At 40.8% G+C, this 24,778-nt stretch overlaps 1 long non-coding RNA gene across 7 annotated transcripts in view; it reads right to left on the reverse strand.

Moving 5' to 3' along the window:
* The window catches only part of LOC110257104 (uncharacterized), a 375,873-nt gene that overhangs the window by 165,362 nt on the left and 185,733 nt on the right, over positions 1-24,778 (reverse strand). For 3 of the 7 annotated variants that reach the window (XR_014829736.1, XR_014829737.1, XR_014829735.1), the window contains exons 4-5: positions 22,621-24,126; positions 16,157-16,313 (exon numbers count right to left, since the gene is read on the reverse strand). This is a non-coding gene — a long non-coding RNA (uncharacterized LOC110257104). Of the gene's footprint in view, positions 1-8,190; positions 10,713-11,636; positions 16,314-22,620; positions 24,127-24,778 lie in introns of those variants that run through there. The other 4 variants (XR_014829738.1, XR_014829732.1, XR_014829733.1 and 1 more) reach the window with 3 other exon arrangements.

Here is a 24,778-nt window from a genome sequence, read left to right on the forward strand (position 1 = left end):
TATTTGGTGACTTTGAGAAGCTATTGGGTAATGAGAAAACACTATTGTGATTTAAGCAATAGCTTCAAGGCACAAAGAAATGATTATGGGATTTTGAATAGTTTAAGAGTGTTGAGACCAGCAGTGCCCTTAAATAGGCGTGATTCTGAAATATTTTGAGGTTGTGATGGAAGCATTCATGTTTTGAGAGTGACTTCTGAAATAAAAAAGTTCATTATCCAGTGTTTTATTTTAGATCCTCTTTTAAGGCATGAAAAACATTTGAATAAAACAAATTCTATTTCTAACACCAAGGTCATTTTCAATATCTATAACTTTTAAAGGCCTTACAAAATTATAAAATAAGAATGGCATCAGGAAAAGAGTTAAAGCATTTTCTAACTTTGTATCAATTTTAAATGTTTCCTTGGAGATCAATGAGCTTCACAGAACTCTCAAGCTACCCGGCGCTCTGAAGATATTACCAGCTACGGAGCACAGTCAAAGTGCTCAGTACCCATTCAAATACAGACCCATTCCCAAATGGTCCCTTATGAAAAAATGCTGATTTCATTTTCTGAACCTCACATTCACCTTCTGCCATCAAAAGGTGGCACCATCTGCAGATGCTTTCAGCAAAATGCCAACAAATGCAAAGCAAATCACTGTTTCTGCCGAGACTTTTATGGAGAAATTCTCAGGGCCTGAATAAGACCTAGAATAATTGTGGGTGCTTTTCATCTTTAAATGCACTTCTGAAAATGTATGCTAATTTCCGCAAAGTAAGTGAAACATTTAGTATTCAGTTATTATGATAAAATATAAAATATGTGCATAAAAATGGAAACACATTTGATCCCACAAACATTTCAACAGAACTGGAAATGGAAATAGAGCTATTAACATTTAGGATTAGTGATTGCAAACAGTGGTGTATTTTGATGGGAAGTTTTGTTTACCTTTCTTTTTTCAAGGTTGTTACTTTGCTTCTTCCCCCCTCCCCCCACCGCTTAGCTCTTCAGAATATTTATTCTTTTTTTTTTTGCTCAGCATGTGAAATGAACATAGTCCGTATTTATTAAATTTACAAATGAATGTTTAGGGATTGCTGAAGTTTTTCAAAAATTACTCAACACCTATAAATGTGCTAAATTCTGAAAAAGTCAGAGTATAACTGACAATCCTTTATCTACTGGGGTTTATTTTGCCCAGTGTTCATTGCTCTTTTCCCATCCAGCTATGCTGGGGCATATTCCCAGACGGAAGTCCACATTTCTAGGTCAATTAGTCTAGGTCAGGACCACAGGAAGTACGAAGAGAAAGCACTTCCTTAGAATAATCTAAGGAAATATTTGATTGAACCATAGGTATATATATATATATTTTTTTACAGCCCTAAGATTGACTCCAGCGTCTAAAATTCTTGAACGTTTCTCCCTGATGGTGAAGTTGTTGTTCTGAATGTCTGGGAGAAATAGCACCTGAGAACTTAAATGCTGCCTGGAAAGTGGTGGTGTGTAGTCAAAATTTCATTTGATTAAGGAAATTCATTAGGAGAGCAAGGGAAAAGATTTCTATTCCTCCCCATCCTGCTTCTATCCCTGAACCACAAAGAGCCTACGAGAATGGTGGAGGAATCCACACCTGTCTCTTTGCTCAAGGCCAGGAAAGACAGAATTCTATTAGTGCTGGCAGGAAATCTAGAAAAATCTGGGTTTGGCGGATGAAGGAAGGGCAGAAATATCACATGACAAATGTAGGGGTTGGCGTGATCTGTTGTATTGCACCAAGTTTGGCTATTTGTTCTGTCTTTCTGTTCCATTGGGGATGGCCAAGAAATGGAACAATCACACACAGAGCTTTGAACTATTAATCCAAACTTAAATTTTCATTTAGTATGTTGGTTCCAATTATTCATTTAGTCGATAAATATTCAGCGAGATTTTGGGATGTACAGGCAGTGACTTGGGGGACATGCGTGATCAAAATGATGTCTCTGTCCTCGTGGAGTCTATGTGGGGAGGCAGAACCAATAAGAGGCCATAAGTGAGCACAGAATATGCTTTTGGTTAAGCCGAAAGTTCTATGAAGAATAATGAAGCTGAGTGAGGGAATAGAGAGCAATACAATTGTTGAGGCAATATAGGTGTTCTCCGTCACTGCAACCTCTCTGATTTGAGTACCAACCCAGTGTCTTAGGGATCAGGTGGACTCATGGGAAAGCCACTGCATGGGTCACTGCATTGCATTGCAAGCCATAGGTCCTGGGGATCATTGGAAGTATTATTTAAATAACTTAACCTTTGCTTAAAATTGCTTTCATTTAGAAGAGATCCCAAATCAAGACAGGCTGAAAGCAACTGGATCCATGGTTTCCTATAAACATCTCCTCAGAAAGTGTTTGGGTTATTCCATGTTTGTGGGCAAATTACTAATTTTTCAATCATGCATTTTAATTGCCTAAATTATGAAGCAATCATAGAAAGTAATACTCTCTAAGGGACACTCATGCAGTTTCAACCAAAAATTATGCTGCTGGGAGAAGACATTCATTATGTTCATGACAGTGGCACATGATGCAGAGAGGTCAGACCAGGGATGCTCAGAAATAAGTGATGCCAGGGACAGGGTGCCTCCATGAGGACGTCTTTTCTTTTCTTATAGTTGTAGATAAAAAACACTTCTCCAGTCTAAATACAGACTACTCAGTAATCAGTAAAATTATGGAAATGATGTCATCACCTAAGGACTCTCTTTGGTAAAGTGATGGCTTTAGAGCACACATGAGGCTCTCTCATTCTCTTGGCTGTCCTGGTGCCTCACACAGCAACCTGGGGAGACAGCTGTGTGTGGATGTACTGGGGGGGGGGGGCGCTCCAAGGGAAGCAGGCCTCGTCCACGTTTATTTAGCTCGTAACTGCTGGAGACAAAGCTTCCCAGCAGTAAACTGGGAAGGTTAATAGACTGGAATGAATTGATGCCATTACAGTTGGGACCTATTTTCCACGTGCATAATGCCTATCGTCTTGCATGTAAGTCGGTATATGCCCTGTGTGGCACTGTGTGACCTAATCCTTGGCACGTCTGAACTGTTCAGTACATGGAAGGGGGACTGTGGAAGCTCACAGGCCTCCAAGAAAAGGGAATCAGACACATGGAGCAATGTGGTGCCCATTGACACAGGGGATTTGTAGGAATTAGCTGTCCTATTTATAAGGAACTTTGTGCTTCCTATGAAATGGTATGATTCAGGGCTTTAAATTTCAGTTTGTCCAACCCAGTCTCTCTGCTTCTCTTTCCAGAGGGAGCTGTGCTACCTGGTCAGGAACTTCCCTCCATGACAAAAGCACCTTCTGGTTTTGCAATGGTCTTTTCGGTCAGAATAGAAAGAGGGGCATCCTTAGGTAAGAATTCCCAGGCTTCTAATTTATTACAGATTTATGATCTGGGGCAGATTATTTAACCTTTCCTACCGGGACCATGTCTGTCTAAGAAACGTCAGCCCAGGACAAATTATCTGACCATTCTCTTGGCTTCCCTGGATGCGGAACAGACCTGCAGTTTGTTACAGTCCATGAGATCATAGACACGCACACTAACACATCGGGTCTTTCTTAGGAAAGTGTGGAGAAGGAGAGTGAAGTGTAACCTCCAGTCCAGAGTTAGTAAGTGTGGTCACTTCATGAAATGACTCTGATCTGTGGAGTGGTGGGGCCACATGCTGCTCCCACCCTCATTCAGTAGAGGTGGCTCTCAGCCCTGAATGCTCCTTGGGACAACAGAGGGAGTTTGGAGGAGATAATGCCTGCAGCCCATGGCAGATCAATCACGTGAGCATCTCCAGACACAGCAGCAGGCTGTCCAGGTGACTGTCATGCACTGTGAGGGCTGCAGGCAAGTCTGCTTGCACTAGGTTACCCTCTTCAGGTTCTCTTCCATGCCCTGTGCATTGAACAGTGTAGCTGTGATGAGCAGCTTTCTAAAAAGTAATGCCTTGCACTCGTGCCCTCAGTCACTATGGCGTGTTCTCCAGAGATGGACTCGCACTACTTGCAGACAGAGTCCTAACCCCTCCCACCTGACACATTGCACACCTTCTCCAGGGCTGCAGTGGGAGCAGGGCTGAGGCCCCCAGGGAATGGGACAGTGCGCTACTGTGGAATAGTTTACTAGGTGATAGCCAAGGTTACAAGTGTGGAAGATAAATTACTTTATATTGCTGGCAGAAAAATGCCATATAATAAGGGGCATTTTTATAGTGTTATGTCTGCTGGGCCCTTTGGGGCCACTCTCTGAAAATGAGTTTCCTCTGCTGGACTTGCGGTTCCCAGTGAGGCAGCTGAGGCAGCCTGGGAAGGGCTCATTGACAATTTCCAAGGCCTGGGCATCCCTTCCATCTAGAAGTGAACTCAGAACTGTCCTCCTTCCTGTGGGCTACTGATGGCTAGTCCCCATTCCCTTGGCACAAAGATGGGCTCATTGCTAAGGCTGACCTAGATGCAAAATTCTCCTGCTAATTCTCTAAGTTAGTAAGTTCTCCAAGAGCTTAAGTTCCTCTGCTAAGTCGGCCTAAGCTGGCCTCCTTCCTTGCCTCATTGTGGTGTTAGAACGTTGCCCTTGGCACAGATTAGGTAGCATGGAAAGTAATGAAGCCATCCTATTTTGTAGCTGTCAGGGTAAATATAAAAATGCGATATTAAATTTTAAATATATGGATAATAGGTTAAAAATATTCTCCCTGAATATGGCGTAATAAATGGAGATTTCTCCCTTTTCTGTCATCTTTGACTTTATATTGCTGTTCCAGGTCCTGGGGTCTGTTTTGCTCAGGCCTCAGGATCGGATGCTGCTTCCCTGGTGGGTGAGAATTTGCCTTACTCTGTCCAAGATTCAAATTCTGAATTCCGGTTTGCCCCAACTCCCTCACAGGCACATCCAGAAATGATATTTCGCAAGCTATCTGGGTGTCCCTTGGCCCCGTCTGGTTGACACAAAACTGGCCACCTCAGGCCTCCTTAAAGAGCAGGTCTTCAGGAGGGAGCCCCACTCCAGGGCAGGGAAAGCAAATGTTTTCTGGTTTCTCTCAGCTCCTCTTGCTGACTCTCTCTTTGCTGCCAGACACCAGGGGTTCTCTGTAGGGAACAAAATTCTCAAGGCCATGCCTGCATTTTCCAAACGTTTTTTTAAGCATCTTTAAATGTGTTAGGAACATAATCCCCACCTGCTGTTTACAGAAGAGACTCCTGCTAAGTTAAAAATGAGTTTCTGTGGCCAGGCAGTGCCTGTCTGCTGGGGAAGCTGGTGCATAGAAGGTGGATCAGTGCATCAGGAGGGCTGTCCTTTTGCTGTGGAAGCTGAGGCCCGGCTCCAGGAACCCTCCCAGACCCAGTGCTGAGGCCACTTGGAGGGCGTGAGACACTTGCTCTTGGAGAGGAAGCAATGCAGGGAGTGTACCTGGTGGGAGTTTGGGTCCCTGGGTCCTGACTTGCTCTGTTCCTGCCTTGCCCTGCATCTTCTCTGATGCTCAGCATCATGGTTTTCATGTGAGTTATCAAGAGAAGACCATGTATAACTTCACCTTGTAGTCAACAACAACGTTGAATGTGAGTTGGGCTGACCTAGCATGAGATCTTTGCACTGGCTTGTGTAACCAGGCCTGTGAGGATGAAACCTCAGTGTGCCCACTTTATATAGGAAATGTAGGCCTTGGGTTTCTTTGATTCCTCCCCAGCTTTATTATGTTATACTTGACACAGAACGTACTGTTAAAGTATACAAATATTCTGCTACATCTGTATACTGTGAAAGAATTGGCGTAACAGTGAATGCCTCTATAATCTCACATAATTACCATTTTTTATTGGAAAAAATTGTGTGAATTAAAGGTGTACAGGCTTTTATGTAAGGTAATAGAGATAGAATACTATTTATCATATTACATACTTGTAGTACTGTATTGTAGAGCGATACTGCCCTGCAATGGAATAGTGTGTGTCATATTACACACCGGTAGTACTGTATTACTGCCCATGGTCAATAGACTGAACATTACATTGGCTGGGACAAGTCTGTACCCTTAAATACCATCAATCTTATCCCCCACGGCCACCCCTGGTAACCACTATTTTATTCTCTATTTTGTTGGTTTTTACCAGTTTGACTTTTTTAGAGTCCTCATATAGTTGATATCATACAGCACTTATCTTTCTTTGTCTGACTTTTCTCACTCAGCGCAATGTGCCAAGGTCCATCCATGCGGTCCCATTCTTGCTCACAGCTAAACAATATTTAAATAACTTGCCCAGGATAAATAATATTCAAGATCTAGGTCATAAGACAAGACTGAAATGCAGGTATCCCAGGCATGGTCCTTTGCACTAACCATTAGAACGTGTTGAATAGGAGAAATGCTTAATCAGATTTTTCTTTTGGAATGGATAAGCAATGACATCCTGCTGTGTAGCACTGGGAACTATGTCTAGTCACTTATGATGGAGCGTGATAATGTGAGAAAAAAGGATGTATACATGTATGTGTAACTGTGTCACCTTTCTGTATAGTAGAAAATTGACAGAACATTGTAAACCAGCTATAATGGAAAAAATAAAAATCATTATATAAAAAAAGATTCTCCAAGTCCATGATTTTATTTTGTGTGGAAAGATTCATTTGTGCCATATTTTAGATTCCAGATATAAGTGATATCATATGGTGTTTGTCTTTCTCTCTCTGACTTACTTCACTCAGTATGAGAGTCTCTATTTCCATTCATGTTGCTGCAAATGGCACTATTTTGTTCTTTTTTATGGCTGAGTAGAATTCCATTGTGTATATATACCACATCCTCCTAATCCAGTTGTCTGTTAATGGACATTTGGGTTGTTTCCATGTCTTGGCTATTGTGAATAGAGCTGCAGTGAACAGGGGGAGGGGGAAGGAGTAGGGTGGATTGGAAGCTTGGGGTTAATAGATGCAAACTATTGCCTTTGGAATGGATTAGCAATGAGATCCTGTATCCTGCTGTGTAGCACTGGGAACTATGTCTAGGAACTTATGATGGAGCATGATAATGTGAGGAAAAAAAAATGTATACATATATGTGTAACTGGATCACAAAGCTGTACAGTAGAAAAAGAAAATCCTATTGGGGAAATAACAATTAAAAGAACAAAAAGAGGAGTTCCCATCTTGGCACAGTGGAAACAAATCTGACTAGGAACCATGAGGTTGCAGGTTTGACTCCTGGCCTCTCTCAGAGGGTTAAGGATCTGGCATTGCTGTGAGCTGTGGTGTAGGTCACAGACACAGTTCGGATCTGGCATTGCTGTGGCTGTGGCATAGGCTGGCAGCTGCAGCTCCGATTAGATGCCTAGCCTGGGAACCTCCATGTGCCGTGGGTGCAGGGCTAAAAAGACAAAAGACAAAAGACAAAAGACAAAAGACAAAAAAACCAAACAAACAAACAAACACAAAAAACCAGACCCCCCCAAAAAAAAGAAAGAAAGAAAAAAAGTATTTTTAAAATTATATCACATCAACATTTGTGCTGCTCCATGATTACTGTGAGCCCCAGAACTTTCACTGCTTTGTGTCTCAAACATGGTTTTCCTGGAATAATCTATGGATCAGACCCACCCAAATGTACAATCACACAGAATATAGGGTCTCACTATGTGTCTGCACAGTGACAGGCCCTTTATAACCATCACGTCCCTGGCCCTCGGAGTTACTTTCGATAATCCCCTTCCATCAAACATTGGTGTAGAGGCTGCTTTTCAAGTGTTCCTGTGATTTTCCAACCATTCCAGTCATGTGCAGGGCAGGGTCTGAACCCAGGTCAGTCTGAATGTAAAGTGTCTGTTCTAAGTGTGAGTCTCATCACGGACCTTGCCTGTGGCGACTGCACTGTCATCAGGGGCTATTCAAAGGAGCCTTGAGTACCAGCCGAGAGTCACCACCCCAGGATGGTACCATGTGGAATGACCATGTTCACAGGCCAGCCAAGGGACTCTGATGGCATATCCCACACCTTTTCAATGCAAGAAACCCAATCAGGTGTCCTCCAGACTGTTCCTGTTGCCCCTGGGGCACCATTCCAGATGTAACCACCAAACTCTAGCAGAAGCAGAGGTACCTGTGTTGTTTGTTTTGATTTTAACTGTTCCATGAGGAGATACAAATTGAAAATGATCTGTAACTTCTTTTCGAACATTTCCATCCCAATGTTAATTTCTTTTAATAGAACTTGATGTTCTTGGTACAAAGTAACTGAAATACTATACTCCAATTTTTGAAATGCTAACTTTGTTTTCACAGTAACATACATAGAAGCAAGGGATTACAAAACAATTTATCAAATAAGCATTGATCCGAAACTCTGAAGTGCCTTAACTGTTGCTTCATAGATGGCTGCAGAGAGGGCACTGATTTCAAGGTCAGATCCGGATTTGAATTACTGTTCTTTGAACTCCTATGCCTGTCTCAGAAGTGGGAAAGATAATACTCTCTTTTCAAACCATTCTTAGGAGGAGATTATTTCTAGCTAGCTAGCTAGCTCTCTGTCTATCCGTCTATCTGATTATAAACAGTTTACCATGTATATGCATATATATAACATACACACACATATGTATCACATTGCCTTATACATTATTGATGCCTTGGAATTGTTCTTATTGGGAACAATTGTTCTTATTGGGAAAGTGCCTAGAAATTAAAAAACAAAAAAACAAAACAAAACACAAACCTTTCGCAGGCAAACAGAGAAATAGAAATCAGCAAAAGTCTGATTTTAAAATATGAAAGTAGAGTGAAGACATGGCATTGAAGTGTCAAGAATCCCACAGGCAGTGCTTAGGCTATAAGGGTTTCTGTTTAAATTTACATAAGAGCCTGGTGGTCAGGAAAACCACTCTGGCTGTATCAGAGGAGCTGGACATCTCTCTGAATTGACCAAATTGCCCATCTTCTCCAGGATGGAGAGTCTCAGGATGTGTCAGGACTTCACCTCACCTAGAGCCGCTGTTCAGAGAACGAGTGGTAGGTGCAGAGGGGCCAGTGGCCTTGCCCTTCCTATTCCTTTCAGAGGCTGGGCTTGTCCTGGTCTTGGGACTGACAAAATTCACAGCCAATAGAAACATGGTGTTGAGGCTGCCCGACTGATTTCAACTTGAAATAAACTCATTACCAGTCTTATCAAAATGAAGTTAAAAATCCACAAATTACAGGTTGCTGCTATAAATCTTTTTACTTCAGAATATCTCTGAGATAATCAGTGTGCGTGTGTGTCCTTGTTTTAATTTTGTTCTAATAGCATACATTCTCTATTTACATTCAATAAAGTGCCATTTTACCAATTTGTTTAATATTTTAGTGTTCTAATCTATATGCAATTCCTTACATTTGAATAATTCAACTGCTATTTATTTTGAAGAATTTACAAAATCAAAAATGTAATCAATCAACTAGATCTACTGCTAATTTCTCTGATAATGTTTTGCTAAGAACCAATTTAGCTATGCGAACATATGCAGAATTTAGGTCCAGCAATCCCATTTAATTTTAATAAGCAAAGTAGTAGGAAAAAATCATATATTGTTGTTGTTGTTAATAAGCAAAGTAGTAGGAAAAAATCATATATCCCAATCATATATATTGGGATTATGAATAAAAAATGGAATAGTAATTATCTTATTGGAGGAATTCTTATCATTCAATAGCTATGAATTAAAATGAGGAGGGTAGTGGAAAAATTGAGTTGATCCAGTCAAATTACATATTCTGGTAGTAAAATCCTTATTATTAATTTGCCAAGAGGATCAAAGGAAATGATATGAAAACAACATTCTAAACATTGACAGAAAATGGCCAAAACAGCTACACAATTTTAAATTCTAGTTAAATTTAATTCTAATTCTATAATATGGCTTGGAACTTTGAGCTACTCAAAAAAAAGACCCTCATTTAAAAATTATTTTAAGAAGTAGATATTTACTGAGGACTCATGAAACAATCATAGACTCTGAAGCCTTCAGTATATAATTCTCCCAAATTGTGTAAAGTGTTAAGTGAAAAAATTTGCAAAATCCATTCTGGACTTCATTAAGCATGGTACAACTATGAGTTTCAAAGAGCAAAAGGCTGCTGGAAACAGCAGTAATGTTCAGTAGGCTGCAGGCCTGGGCTGTGCAAGCAGTTTCCACTGCAGTGTCTACATCCTGCTCTTCCAAGGCTGGTGGGTCCAAGTTTTTCTCATGTGGCATCTCAATGAACTCACAGTTGAGGCCAGAGTCAGAGATTGCCAATTGCAAATGAAGCTCAGGCTCATTTTCCTCCATAGTGATAATGCCTAAGTCATAAAACAGAAGCTTAGAGACTTACTCCAATATGTGCCAGAGTTCTGTGGGCTTTAAAAATCTAACCACATCTGAGATAGGTTGGGTTAAATAATTGTAAATCTGGTGTTTTCCTTCTTTTTAAGATATACTTTATGTTGAAGGCTGGAAGTAGCATTTGTTTCATATTATGTTTTCTGGTAGGAGCTTTGAGGAGAATAAACTTCCTCCTGTCTTGATGGCAGGTGGTGGCTTTGCAGCTTGGACGAGGTGTCCCTGAAGGTGGCCTCTGGCTTCCCTCAGAGCCTGGGAGACAGGGTGCCATGTCCTTGATGGTGACACTTCAAAGTGGGGCTCTTTTGTCCTTGAGAAGCATATTCCTGGGTCTGTGCTGGCAGTCTTATTTGGATTTTAAACATAAAACAGAGAAAGTAATTACAAGTTTTCTAAAGTAAATGCTCTAAGGAAAGGGAGGGAGAGAATAGCCCTCATTTAATCTGCATTTCCCCTTAGACGTCCATGTGCGTCCATCCCTGCACCATCCCTCTGTCTGGGCAGCTGGGGGAGAACTGGGGGCCGGTGTATGTATACACACGCCTCCAGGGCCACTGTGGCGCACAGTCCTCAGTGACTGAAATGGTGACTTCTCCACCACAGCTGACCTTCATTTCACACTGCAGAACCTTAGACACCACCCAATCCTCCTCATAAAATGGGTTTATCTGGGAGAGAATGCTTTTGCTCCTTCATCACTCTGAATCCTACCACCCAGCAGAGCACCCAGGAAGGATTAGCCACTTAAAATACTAATTTAATGGATGCATAAAATAATGATGATATAAAATCATGAGAGAATGTGTGTCATGTGGTGGCCTCTGACCTTTGGTGAAGCGAATGTTTTCTCAGTCCCTGAAATCAGTGTAAATCTTGTCATGTCTGTCTCATGATCAACCATCTTATGCTAAATACACACATATTACAACAGGTTTTTTTTTTTTTTTTACATTTGTAATGCATACATGGATGGCTCTTTTTCTAAGAAAATTGACTTCTCTTAACATGGAGCAGAGTCTACAATGGTGCTGGAACAAGTGCTGGTGGGGGTGGAGTGGGATGGGATGGAGGTGGGTCTGCCCTGCCCGTGGCTCTGGCACCATGTTTCTGACCTGGATCCAGGAATTGGGAAGAAAAGGAAAGGACACAAGTGCTTCTCAGAAATGATCCCACTTTGGAGTAAGTCTCTCTGCCCCCAAACCCTAAAAAGACACAGGTTTTCATATTTGGGATTCTGTGGTTTGGTTTCTTTCTTTTTAAAAAAAATTCTTTTGGGTGTTGCCATAAGGGACTTATCTCTCCTGAGGAATATCAGCTTGTTTTTACTGAAGCATAAGAAGCCAGGCTGTTGGGCAATGAGCCCAGTAAGACTTACTGCAAGTTCTTTGTTCAGCAAAAAACACAAATGTAATGAAAATTTGTTGTCCTTTGTTTTTCTAGAAGAAATAATTTTAAACCCATACTAAACTGCATTGAAGAAATCTTTCATTCTAAGATCTTATAATGGGAAGGTCATCTGATGCCAAAATTGGGATAGAATTTAGAATATAATGTGGTTTCTCTCCCTCTCTCCCTTCCCTCCCCTATTCCCTTCTTTCTTTTTTTCCTGTGGGAAGAGCAGAGGCAGATTGAATTGTGTGATCGAACTTACTTTAACCCCTTAATTTTAACTGCAGTTGCATGTTGAGGAGAAAAATGTTTTTTAAATATATAAATATTGTGAAATTCAGCAGCTGAAGCTATTGTCTGAGAGAATGTGTAGCCGCAAAGGCAAATTTGAGAAAAGAATAATGGCTGAAATATCAGTAATTTCATTTGCCATCTATAGTAGCTAGAAAAAGGCCAACAAATTAAATCTAAGGAAACTGGTAAAATGGAAATAATGAAGATAAAAAAGAACTCAAAGAAATAGAAGGAAATATAAAGAACATCCATAAAGCCACCAGCTGTTACTTTTACAAGATTAATGCAATTATGAGTCACTAACAAGACTGATCAAGTGATGAGGACAGAGTCCAAGTGTGACGAGTGATGGAGAGCGGGACAGACCACATCCTCATCAGAAAGATGATGAAAGGAGATCAGGCACAATTCAACGCCAACTGAGTTGATATTTTGGGATAATAAATAGATTCTCAACAATACAACCTGCCAAAGCTGACAGAGGTTAAAAAAAAAAAAAAACCCTAAATAATCTAAGATATATTTAAAAAATTGAGTCCATAAGTAAATCTTTTCACAGAGTAAATCCCAGACATAGATTGCTTCCCTGGCGAAGTCTTTCATCTTTTGGGAAATGGAACACAGCAATCTTACACGAAGTCTTCTAAAGAACACACAGAGATAAAACTATCCAACTCTTCCTAAAATCAGAATAATGTATCCTGGAAACAGCAAAACTCTATTGGGACAAAATACAGATAACTTAAGTGTACAGAGTAATATACCATGTTGTGGCTGATAGACTCAAAATTATAAGGATTTCCACTCTTTCCAAATTAACATACAGGCTATGCATCTCAATCAAAGTCCAGCAAATAATATGCATACACATTGTTTCTCTTTATGGTATGTTCTAAAATAATCCACCGGTAATTTCCTTCAGATGTAATGCTTTTTGTAGTGTATTTTGATTTCTACTTGTTTTTCCTTTCACTTTTAGATTTATGTTATATCTAGAATTCTGGAATCAATTTCTCTATGTTTATTATATATGTAAATATGTAATATATATTTTTCTATAAACTGGTGAAACTAAAAATTAACTTAATAGACAAATGAACAGACCTCTCATAACAAATTAAAAAGTGATATTAAAATGACTGATGATGACAATACACTGAAATTAATTTATCACCAGGAATATGAAAATTAAAAGCATAAATTTGTAGATGCCCAATAAGAAGACTAAAATCTTAAAAAGATGAAAACACCCAATACTGGCTGGGATTTTTCCCAACTACTGAATCAATTATTTAATTTCATTTTAAAAATTGTTCAAGATAGCTTTCAAATATTACATGCAAGTACAAAAAATAAAATTATGGCAAAGTAATCTGAGCAAAGCAGAAAATAAATGAAGCAAACATCAGAAAAGCCAAAGCACGTTAGCATCACCATTCATCCTTTCAGCTTTCATATTTGATAATGATGGGCTATGGATTTGATTCAGAGCCTCCTAATTACCAGGGGAAATCAGGAAGCATGCCTGTCTAAATGGTTCACAGGATCTTCACAACAAATTACTTTCATGTAAGATTCAATCAATTTCCTTAACTGAAACTAAAAGCCAAGAAACCAGTCATTTCCATTTTGGTACCTCATTTTGTAGCACTGAGGACTATGTCCAGATACTTACAATGCAGCACGACAATGGGAGAAAAAATTATGTATACATGTATGTGTAACTGGGTCCCCATGCTGTACAGTGGGGAAAAAAAAGTGTTTTGGGGAAAATAACAATAAAAAATAAATTAAAAAAATAGCTTTTAAAATATTTGTATATTATCCTCAGCAACATCCCATATGAGGTACAATAAAGTGTTTCCTAGTGGTATTTTTAACTGCCCACCATGGTAAATTGTTGAAATGTCAAAATGCAGTTAATTTTAGATGAGACTCAACTATTATGGTCCAAACAGGCAGCTGTGGTGTTACCTGCACAATTCCTGCTAATGTAGAGGAGACACAGGGAGGTAAAGGGGGAGGGAGGGTCAAGAATGGCTAAGATTTGGAATCAGAAAATCTGTTATTCCAGGCCTACCTAGCTCAGGGCAAAGTTTATTTACCTAACAGCCAGTTTACTCCTCTGTAAAACTGGAATAAAAATAATACTTTCCTCATGGTTTTGGTATCAGTTTTGAATCAGATAACAAACGAGAAAGGATTTAGCTCAACAACCTTTAAAAGTGCTAACTTTTATTATTATGTGGCATGTAGCAAGAACACACTAAATATAAGCTACGTTTTTATGTGCTCTTCTTCCCGAACATATTTTAAACCTCTTCACGAATAAAAGCAAATGATAGCAAAGGGCCTTTTCATTTTTATACTCTATAGACTAAAAGAGCCGTGTAAACAAATGATATTAATTTGTAAATTATACACCTATGATTTTCATTAAAACAAATAAAACTAGCTGAGCTTTAGATTGAGGAGTTCTGCCCTGGCAAAGGAGTTTGGGTATTTTCACCACGACGTGCCAGTCTAAGCTGCTTACTTCTTAGGTGCATCTGATTGTTGGAATGCTCTCTGAAGGAATACATCCCTTATTCTGGACACGCCTGAGATTCACAGAGAATTAATAAAGACATGAAGAGGATGGACTCTAAGCTCTGGCTGAAGGAAATGTCACCTGAGGACTGACTTTCAGAGCTGAGTGTGCACTTGGCAGCGAGATTCGGCACTATCCCCTCTAATGCTTTGTAACTGTCATGGATTCTTTTTTCAGCTGATGGGTACCAATCGAGTATCAGGCAAGTACTAAAGATGCTTCCAAAAGGATGGTTGTAAGGAGAAGTAACACTGTAATCAAGGCACAGGCTGGGGAGAGCCGTGCATGTGAGACATCTGGGTGGGAGTCGCACTCGCTACCATTGGCCCTACTTTTCCTTTCCTGCCAACTTGCTCCACCCTGGGTTGGCCTTGCCCTCTGCAGCTGGATGGCCCTTCGTCACAGGAAGCCAGGAAAAGAGTGCGCTCTGTGGGAGGAGTCGGCTCTTTACCCCAGTGTCCAGTGCCTACTCAGGCAGCCCCCAGAGAAACATTAGTTCCATGCTCTCCGGTGTGGGTGCAGAGTCACATTCATGAATGAGCACTTAGCCTGTCACTCCCACATGTGGACAATCTGTGCTGAAGAGCCCATCGGAAGAAGGCCAGGCTCTCGGTCCTCACACACCCATCCTCAAACGTCTGCTGGGCCTTAGGCCACACGCCACACATTCGCGTCTTCAGGCTCAAGGGACAGCAGCTGCATTTCACCCAACTCTTGCTGTGCTTCAAGCACGCTGTGCTTCTTATGCCCTGACAATTGGGTGCTGTAAGCTCATCCTTTCCTGAAAATAGCCTTTCCTCTAGCTAGCAGAATTCATCATTTATGATGTCTCAGTCTCACAGTCAGCTCTCCCTGATGAAGGTGACACTAGCATTCCTTGCCTCCTTCCATGTCCCCCTGTGATGATGCTCTTAAAAGACTCATCTTGTGTATGATAAATATGTGCTTTCCTGTTTTTCTAAAACAAATAACTAAGTGCATTAAATATTTGATCTTAAAAACAAAGGTTGAGTTCCATGATTAATTAGGAAAATAGTTGAGAAAAATGTATTCTTGATACATTTTCTTTATAATCCTGTGTCAAAACTTACTTTCTTCATCTGTCTTAACATTTCCTACTTTCCTAAATCTCTTCTGTGATTCTTAGGTTCTGGAGCACAATAGAGACAGACATTTCCCCCAACAACTCAGAAAGTTCTTGGAGAAGAGACAGTGACTGCACACATTCGTAATTACTGTGCATGTTGGCTGTAATATCACAGATGGAAAACCATTAAAATCTGTTTGTGTCTCAACCTTGATAAAAACGAACACCAGACCATGAGTGATAAAGTTAAGGAACTGTATCACAAAATGTTCTTCTCTCTGTGCCAAGAACAACATCTCCAAAAAGCAAAGGAAATTGATGACATCAGATACGACAAAGCATCTTCCCTGACTTTTCCCTGAATTCCAGGGACTGGAGAGATGTGATTGTTCTAGCTCTAGCTCTCAGTGCAAAGCATAGTCCACTTACCAACTTGACAGAAGGAGAGAGTGAACACCTGTTACAGTCCAGTGTCGGCTATTCCTTCAGGATTGTTTCTGTTCCTCGTGTTGATGCATTTAAACTGGGGGTTCAGTCTCCAGTTCAGTTATATGCCAGCCTGGAGTGGAGAAGTCGAGTTCTCCATCTGAAGACAAAAAAAGAAGACAAAATGGAGTGTGATGGTGATTCCAGCACTTCTGATATTCTTTTCATCCTTAAAAGTTGGATAAACTAGCAATTAGAAATTTATTACAGTTAGCACAAATAACTTTCAAAATTTAACTTCAAACAGTGCACCCTCAAAAGAGGGGAATGTTAATCTCACCTAGAAAATTAAATGAATGAATCCACAGAAAGTATGATGAGTGGGAAGGATAGAAATTTGAATTTTTTTTAAGTGATAATGACAACACACACAGGGAATGGCTGATCTCTTATCAAAGGTGAGATTCACAGAAACCAAGAACTTAGTGAGTTAACTATGCTCTTGTTTTATAGACAAAGGAAACAAACAATAGGGCAGGGTGTGTTCCAGGGTGATGTGCTGGATTCTGTACAGATGCCAATAAGAGGACTTCAGATTATATGATCCTGATCGGATGCAGGGCTTTGAGACCCCTTTACTGTTCCAGGACCTCTTTCCCACAAGTACATACAGTGTTTAAAACACTAGATGCCTGGAAACATTGACACTGACTGTAAGTCAGTCTGTAAACCTGTGGTTTTGTGTGACTCCCACTTTATTGAGGAATAATAATATAAAACTGTAAGATGTTTAAAGTGTAACTTAAGGCAATCTGACATCTATATACACTGTGAAAAGATCCCCCCATCTAGTTAATTAACACACCATCACCTTACATAGTTACTTTTTTTCTTTTTGGTGAGAACACTTAAGTTGTACTCATAGCAATCTTCAGGTATACAGGACAGTGTTAACAGCTATCGTCACCATGGTGCACACTAAGTCCTCAGACCTTACCCATCTCAGAGCTAAAGGTTTGTACCCTTGGACTAACCTCTCTGTTTCCCCCACCTCCCAGCCCCTGGCAATTACTTCTGTACTGTTTCTGTGAGTTTCACTTGTCGTGTGTGTGTGTGTGTGTGTGTGTGTGTGTTTAGGGCTGCACCCGTGGAAGTTCCCAGGTTAAGGTTGAATCGGACTTGTAGCTGCTGGCCTACACCACAGCCACGGCAATGCCAGATCTGAACCACGTCTGTGACCTACACCACAGCTCACAGCAATGCTGGATCCTTAACCCATTGAGCGAGGCCAGAGATCGAACCCGAGTCCTCACGGATAACAGTTGGGTTCGTTACTGCTGAGCTATAATGGGAACTCCCCAGTTTGACTTTTTTTATATCCTATGTATAAGTGACACATGCAGAGCAGTGGTTTAAATGATGTTGAGGTGCCTCAGATTCACCTGGAAGCATTTACAAGGACACCTGGTCCCTACATGGACGCAGCTCCCTGTGGATCACAGACTAAGTGACTAGAGAAGTGTTAACAGAGACATACTCTCTGTTGTATTAGCAAGGAAGAAATGTGTCCCAATTCTTTCATCACAGCTACTACAAGCTCAGCAAAGACTTTCTTTTCTACCCAGATTATTATAGGCGCACCTTCCCATAGCATAATTAGTGGAAATTAGACCCACACGGAGTCCCTCAGTTTTCCTACAGAAGTTTATTTCACATTAACCTTAAACCACATGGAAACAGGGTCTCTGGCTCCTGGTGCCCCAGATCCCCTGCCTCGGGTGCTGGAGCATGAAAGGGGAGCTCCTGTTTATGCTATGATCCACAGCAAATCTCCCAAGGTCAACAACAAAGATCCCAGGGCCCAGACCAAGTCTGCTGTGACGTCTGGTCCTCTGCCCACCTCTGCTCTGGCTGTGGAAGCCAAACCCCCAAACAGCTACTCACCCCAACCCACTCCCCTCTCTCCTATGCTTTCCTCCTTGACCTAAGCCTCTCTTTACTCCTCGTTATCACGCCAAGATCCAGAGGAACCAGGGGACGTAAATATTCTTCAGCAGAGAGAACAGGAATAACCAGGAAAGAGGAGTGTTTGGTCTCTGCCAGAGCTCCAGCTCAGCCAACCAAATGTACCCTGATCACAGGTTAATATACTTTCCATCAAGCTAACTGATTTCCTTTCAGCCTCAGTGGCTGACTTGCCCCCATGGTCATCTTGGATGTCTTACTAGATTTTTCAGGAAACAGATTTATGAGGCAAATGTAAAAATCTATACAGTCTCTGATTTCAACTTCAGGAAATGTGAATTTTGTGACCTATGTGTGTTTTCCTTCAATTTGTTTTATTTGCCTAAAACGTTTCTGGGAAATATTTAAATATTTAAATTCTCAGAAGTGATTGAAGGATTTATTATAAATATGCAATAATTTAAATTTATTTTCTATAAATATAAAATAAATTCCTTAAGTCTGTTCTTCATGGAAGAAAGAACATTATTGATGGTAAAGAAAAAAATAGATTAAGTAATTGCAAATGATTTACATTCTTCAAAAATCAATCATTGTTCTTTTATAATGAGGATGTTTATAGATTATCTCCCTAGATCATATTTCTGATGAGATCAATTTCATGAGCATGTCATGAAATATTTTCTGACATAAAATTCCCAATGCTCCTATTAGTTTTACTGTTGTTTTCTTTCACTGTTATAAGTGCAGATTTGATTCGCAGATTCTACCTGAAAGGTGACTGACTTTGCAAAGCAGAAAATGAAAACACTTCTCTGAACCACACATGTGAAGTCTGCAATTATAAAAAACTCTTAATAGGCCACAGTATTTGCAGTAATATATCAAGTTTTGATGAATGCCTATGTATGTGTCTGCATGACAAAAAAGCAATACCCCTACCTGTTTCTGTAATGATGATAAAGTCAAATTTAAAAAAAATATTAATAAACAGCACACTTGGTAAATACAGAAAGATATGACTAAGCTTTAATTTCATATTATCTTCACACCTCATCTTATTAGTAAATATTACTATTTCTAGCTTTTTTAGTGTAAAAGTCCCCTGCCAATGGGTTTCTTCATGGGCTAGACTTAGGGTTCACCCGATGAACATGCATTTTGTTGATTATAACCAGATAAGACAAATGCATTTGTATCACTCCAGAAAGTTCTCTCCTGCCCCTTCAAGACCAAACCTCACCACACACCTGGTCACCAGCCCCCACATCTCCCCTATAAATAAGATTTGACAGTGCTGGACTTCGTGTCAGTGGGGTTCACAGCATTATTCCATCACTCATGCAAATGGGTGCATCATTATGTTAGGGATAGAGTAGGCACAGGTGGTTGCAGAAGTCCCAATGGGGATCATATATAAAGAGGGAAACCTGGAGAATTTTGGGAGATCACTGTAAGTTCAAGAAAGCCATCAGAACAAGGCAGGCTTGCTTGACTAGTGGAGGTGTAAGAATTGCCTCAGATCATTGGGTCGGGGAATGGGACGAGGCCTGCATTCGGATCCAGACCAAGGGCAAGAGTTTGAGGACTGCCCTTCAGCTTATTTGAATACACATCTTACTTGATACTAAGGCAGAAAGGAAGAGGCAGGCCTTTCCAACCCCCACTCCCCCTGGGTGATAAAACTGTAGCCCACCAGATTCTCAGGCAGAATCTGCCTGCCCGCTTGCATCTCTCACAAGCATCCTATCTTAATAAATCCATTTCTTGCCTATCACTTTGTCTCTTGCTGAATTCCTTCTTCATGGAGACATAAAGAACCTGAACCTCAGTGAGTCCAGCCACAGGGTGAGTGATTCTAATTTAAAACTGTGGGTTTAAGTCCCAATCTGGCTCTAGGCTGGATTCAAGTCCCAATCTGTGTTCTGGCTAGGTTCAGGCCGTTAGTGCTGTCAGCTTCCATTAGACTGTTCATTTCTACTACAGAGTGAATGAGTATCTCACTATGTGAAATTTGAAAGAATCTATCAGCCATGGATCTGCAATATAAGAATGTTATAGGAGTCCTTCCAGAAAGAAATGGACTCCATATGGAATCCTGACTCTCCACAGTGAAGCGAAGAGTCAGGAATAGTTATTATGTCAGTAAAATACATAACACGTTTTCTCTGTTATGTTATCAAGTTGTTTCCAAGACACTCCCCACCCCCACCCACCACAACACAACCCACCGTAGCTATAAGAAGGCAGAGATGGGAGCAGGAAGGCACAGAGACACAGCAGTTTTGGAAGGCAAGGGGAAGGCAGCCATAGAAAAGATGGGATGCAAGATCTGCCTTTTACAAAAGCCACTCTGTTTACATTTTGAGGTACACATGGGGAAATGCAGGGGATAATGGTCCAGGAGACAGTGGTGAGGCCGTGGCAGACATTGCATGTGGTCCTGAAGGGGCAGGGCACAGGTGTAAGTTCCCCTCTCTGTTCCTCCCAGATGCCCATGGAGGCCAGTGTGGGGGTGTGGCCACCATGTGGAGAAGGACTACCTGTCACATGGGTGGGCAGGCCAGTGGCTGTGATGGTTAGCTGTTGTAGGGTTGTCAAGTCCCTGCCAAAGAACAGAGTGATCCTGACCTGAACACCATCAACCTTCAAGAAATTACTATAACCCAATGGAAAACTGGGCAAAAGACCTGAATAGACGTTTCTCCAAGGAAGATATACAGATGGCCAACAAGCACTTTGAAACAATGCTCAACATTGCCAATTATTAGAGAAATGCTAATCAAAACCACCATGAGCTACAGCTCACACCAGTCTGAATGGCCATCATTAATAATTCCACAAATAACAAATGCTGGAGGAGGTGTGGAGAAAAGGGAACCCTCCTGTACTGTTGGTGGGAAGGTAAGCTGGTACAGCCACTATGGAGAACAGTATGGAGGTGCCTAGAAATCTATACATAGAACTACCATATGACCCAGCAGTCCCACTCTGTGGCATATATCCAGACAAAACTTTCCTTGAAAAAGACACATTCACCCACATGTTCATTGCAGCACTATTCGCAATAGCCAAGACATGGAATCAACCCAAATGTCCATCCACAGATGATTGGATTAGGAAGATATGGTATATATACACAATGGAATACTACTCCGCCATAAAAAAGAACAAAATAATGCCATTTGAAGCCAGATGGATGGAACTAGAGACTCTCATACTGAGTGAAGTAAGTCACGAAGAGAAAGACAAATACCACATGATATCACTTATATCTGGAATCTAATATATGGCACAAAAGGAACCTTTCTGCAGAAAAGAAAATCATGGACTTGGAGAATAGACTTGTGGTTGCCAAGTGGGAAGGGGAAGGAGTGGGATGGACTGGGAGCTTGGGGTTAATAGATGTATAATGTTGCCTTGGGGATGGATTAGCAATGGGATTCTGCTGTGTAGCGCTGGGAACTCTGTCTAGTCACTTATGATGGAACATGTAATGTGAGACAAAAGAATGTGTACAGGTATGTGTAACTGGGTCACCATGCTGTGTAGTAGAAAATAATAATAATAAAATGGTAAAAATAATTTACTGATAATATTTGAGAACAGAGGCTCATAGGCTGTGTCTATACACATTACATGTGTATGAAAAAAACTCTGATTATAAACATTATTGTTTGAATTGAACACTTTAGGAAAGCTGGGGAATATACAAAATAAAGAAGCACATTTATGTCACTCATAGCTCCATTTTCCAGGATATTCCACATTCATGTTTTTGTACTTTCTCCTCTTTTTAATTTTAATTTTATTTTTTTAATAGCTGCACCCACAGCACATGGAAATTCCTGGGCCTGGGACTGAATCTGAGCCACAGCCGCGACCTGTGCAGGATACTTTAACTCACTGCACCTCATGGTAATTGCACCTGTGCCTCTGCAGCAACCTGAGCTGCTGTGGTTGGAGTCTTAATCCCCTATACCACAGCAGGAATTCCACTTTTTACTTTTTAATATATGCATATTAGTGTAGATTCACTTGTTTAAAACAATCCCAATTAAATAGCATTTCATGTACATTATATAATACAATTTAGACCAGCTTGAAGATCTATTGTCAACTAGTGTCTTTTATAGAATGAATCACTGAAAGTATGAAATAAATGGAGCAGAAGAATGCAAACAGAAAACAAAAGATGCAAACCAACATGAATTGGATGAGAAATTATGAGTTACGAACTTCAGTTTTTATAAGTGACATATTGATAAGTAACCTAACTTAATTCACACAACTAATAACTGCCCAAATACAGACTGCAAAATAAACCTCAATCTGTACCATTCCAGCATTTAAAGCTCAAAGAGTACTTACCACTGATAATAATTTTTCACTACAAGACACGTGCCCTAAAAGAGGATCCCCAGGGTGAATGGATGCAGGGAAAAGAAAAATGAAAGAAATCAAAGGAAAGCTTTTCCACCTTTCACATCTGCCTCTCTCACCTGGAAAATCTTCCATGTTACTGCAAAAATCTCTTCTTGCTAATTCACAAACTTCAGGGAAAGTTTTGTGTTGATTTTGATGTATCAAAAGCAAAGACTCTCAAACATGGGATAAAAAAATTCCAGACCGAGTCCCAGCGTGCCTGAGGAAATCATTTCGTAAAATGTGCATTTCCACATCAGCTTGAACATCACCCTTTCGTATCTTACATTGGAGATTATTATACTTTAAGTGCACTTCACATAGCAACAAAGTTTTCTTCCTGTTTATTTTCAGCTGACATCCAGCAGCAAAACTTGTATGCATTTCTATAAACAGCATTCTAAATTACCCAGAACAGCCCTGAAATATGGAAGCCAGAGAAACGTTCAACACGATGAAGAAAAGTTGCTCAGTATTCATAAAGCTTCCACCTGCCAGGGGAGTTTGCTGATACGTCTCCAGACTGAAGTATGAAACCTTGTCCTTTCGTCTCTTTAATTCTATGGTCACATACCCTCTGTATGAAGGTACAGAGGCATTGCTCCTGCATGGTCTCTCAATGCAAAGATGAGTTTCGAACACCTTACAGTTAGCTTCATAATCAATTTATTTCATGTTCTAACTGGTCGATGTCAACTTTCACTCTCTGTATCAGGTGATCTAGTTGAAGTTGAAGGAAAATGTCTTAAGTATTTTTATGGAATCCGTACAGATTTGGAAAGCAGGACGCAAAACTAAAGAAAGAATAACTCCTCCTAGAGGGTCAGCATGGTGGTTTGGTGGAAATCACTGTGTCACGGAGCACAAGCTGCAGGTGCTCAGATCGTTGGTACAATCAAGATTTCCTAAGAAGTTTTCAGGATCCAGATAGAGAAGACTCTTGAACGGCTATCACAGGGTTGGAACTAGAGGCAACAGTGGGTGATGAGGAACCAGTGAGGGTGGGCAAAGGTGCCTTTGGAGGAGGAATGGACCCCAGAATCTCACTGCCGTCACACCCCCGCAGTTTACTCCTCAGGTAGTTGGGCTCACTGTGGTACAAGGTGATTTGCTGGCCTGGCAGGATGGCCAGCAGCCATGTCTGATCTGGACACCGCCCTTTTTTACCTGCACTGTCAGGTACGCATTGTCACTTGGGTCCCCTCCAAGGGTGGGAGGATCCAGCAGCAGCAATTACAGCTTGGTAATGACTTCTGTGCACATATGCTCAGTCCAAACTTGTCACGTGGTCATGCCCAACTTCTTACAGGAGGATTTTCCCCTTTGTGCCCATAAATGAGGAGAAACAGCTGTAGGTAGACCCCGGAAACACCTTCCCCAGGCTCTGAGTCCTACTCCTACTTTGTTGCAACAGGACGTCCCTGTCATTCTGAACTTTTATTCCCTAACGTCCAAGACCCATGGGTGTGTGATCTCATTGCTTAGGGAGATGTGGTTTCCTGTATGGTCATTCTCCAGAGTGTAACACAGATGGCTCAGCTTTTACTGTGTTGCTTGTAAAGTCTGACCTCTGCAGTGATGGGCTAAAAAAAACAAGGATAAAATATTGTGAATTCACTAAAAATGAGAATACTCAGCAACCAAAATACGTAACACCAGGAAAGCTACCTTCTTCTGTTTATTTTGACACCAGCACACGCGTAACTTGGAGAGATGAAATATTTAATAGGCAAGGCTGGGTATTCACAATATGAAAGGATTTATTTGCATTTAGCTATTTAGTTTAGACAGTACAGTATTTGAGTGCAGAGTTGCTGATCAAATTACAAAACTTTCTCATTGGAGGCAATATGAGAAATTATACCATCCATTCTCTCCTGGAACTAGGAAGGGACTGGAGTGGAGTCCTAAGAAAGCTACCTGACTAGATAAGGTGACACAGTCAGCTAGTGGAAATGGCAGCTTTAACCCCTGTGTGGCAGTGGCCCTGGGCACAAGTATGAGGAGAGGGCTGTGCCTCTGCTACATGTCACAGCTGCTGGGACTCAGAGGCTCCAGGTAACAGTTCTGGCTCCTCTACCTGAGGACCACCTGCTGTCCTCAGACTTTTGAAAAAAATTTTTTATTATGATTGATTTACAGTGGTCTGTCAATTTCTGTCTTACAGCAAAGTGACCCAGTCATACATATATATAAATCCTTTTTCTTACATTATTCTCTATTATAAGTGATTAG

The sequence above is a fragment of the Sus scrofa genome, chromosome 15 (genome assembly GCF_054392235.1).
Source record: "Sus scrofa isolate SSC_HxYL_T2T_F1_AM1 chromosome 15, Sscrofa_HxYL_maternal_Yorkshire_Landrace_v2.0, whole genome shotgun sequence".
Taxonomy (NCBI): Eukaryota; Metazoa; Chordata; class Mammalia; order Artiodactyla; family Suidae; genus Sus; species Sus scrofa.